The sequence below is a fragment of the Nannospalax galili genome, unplaced genomic scaffold, assembly GCF_000622305.1.
Source record: "Nannospalax galili isolate Female #2095 unplaced genomic scaffold, S.galili_v1.0 scaffold140, whole genome shotgun sequence".
Taxonomy (NCBI): Eukaryota; Metazoa; Chordata; class Mammalia; order Rodentia; family Spalacidae; genus Nannospalax; species Nannospalax galili.
In genome coordinates, this window is record NW_008352267.1 from 14,888,083 (window position 1) to 14,889,953 (window position 1,871).

The window sequence follows — 1,871 nt, forward strand, 5'->3', positions numbered from 1 at the left end:
TAGATAATACAGAATTTGCCTTGTGGTAAACAAAAGGAATTAGATGTGTCCATTTAAGGGTCAGATCTTCTTATTCTAAAAATAAGACAGTGGCTGATATTACAGCTTTGGAAGTATGATTACATTAGAGAAAATATAATATCACTCACATATAGTAAAAAGGGACATTTGATCCCCTGAATTTTATAAATGATGAATTGCTTATCTATTTTCATATCCATGAATGAATATATCTGAATAAGAGTAATACTTTTTGAACATATATCTCACTATAAGATAGGGATTATTGCAAATATCTTAGTACATTTCCTAAAACAACTGTTTCCATTTAATTTGACAATAAGAAAATCTATCTAGTAACACCTAACTTAGAAAACTAATAGTATAATTATTTACTGAAGGCCATAAAGATTATCAAAGTGTTAGAAGTCTAATTGCAACAATCTAAATATATTGTTGCTCATGCTGCAGATGATTGCATCTAATGCATCCCAGTGATAATAATCACTCACCCACTTTTTTTAACCAACTTAATTAGAATTAGAAAATTGTCATGAAAACATTTTATCACATTCCTGATTGTTAAATATACCTAAATACTGGGTCTACTATCTCACCAAAATGTTTTTTAAAAAGAGGGAATTTTTCTTAGATTTGTCTTAAGCGGCCCTACCTCATTTGCCCTTGCCCTAGTCACTTGATACAGACTTCTTCAATCTTCAAATCCCATGATGGGTTTGCTCAGACTCTTGTGCAATTCTTGTATTGCTCAAGGCCTTTATTAACCTAGATCAAAGTAGGGTAAAGTTCAAAAGCCAAGTCATCAACCAACCTTAGCCATGGAATCTGAACTCACTTTAGCTCCCAGATATGATGGCTTGGTCCTATCTGTGATCCTTCAACTTCAGACTTCTACAGCAAGAGGTATAAAGTTAAATAATTATGAATAGCTTTGTACTGAAGATGGACAGGTAGATAGATGACAGATGGGTAGGTAGGTAGAGATCATACATGCATATACACATATGTATAGGTCCATGTGAATGAATGTATTTCAATCTGTGTAAAGCTATATGAAGTAATCCATTGTTGATTAGCTACATTTAGTTATTCTACAAGGTATATTTGCTTCAAAACATCAAACTACATTTGGTAAACATATAATCTTATCATACAATTTAAAAACAACAGCAACAATGAATTAGTAGACTAAGTCCCCCCTCAAAAAATGAGCCTGACATTTTGAGTCCCCTTATGCTGACCCCAGATAAGTTCTGAGCTAGATCTAGGAAAAGGTGATCTATGTTTCTCACTTTGCAGACCAAGTACAAAACTGGGAATTCAGCATATAACATGAGTGAGAGCACTTGTAGACTTTCCCTACCTTGAGCATGAGACTCAAAAGTGTGGCCTCCAAAGATATTTACCACAGTAACCAAAAAGGCGATGAACTCTCCTATCTAACTGCAACTCAGCATCTACCAACACTGTGCCTTCAGAATACTAGTCACTCCCAATCTCAAAACAAATTTATCAAGACTCCAGTAAAGGATGGCACACACCCAAGAATTCCAAGCTCCTGGACCCAACCTGTTGTTTTCTGCTTCCTAGCATCAACCCACCATCTTCGGAATGGAATGCTTCCTGCTCACTAGCCTTGACCTGTTACTTAGAGACCAACCAAACTTCCATCCTACCCAGATGGCTTTCAACCTTCACCTTCCTTGAGTATTATCCATCAGCCTTAGAAGAGACTTGAGGATTCTCCTTTTTGTCTTGTTGGTGGTATTTCTAGTAGGTAGGTATCCCCAAGTCATCCTCACTTCCTCAGAACCACACCCTAAAATAATCTCATCTCTTTGCATGTATCT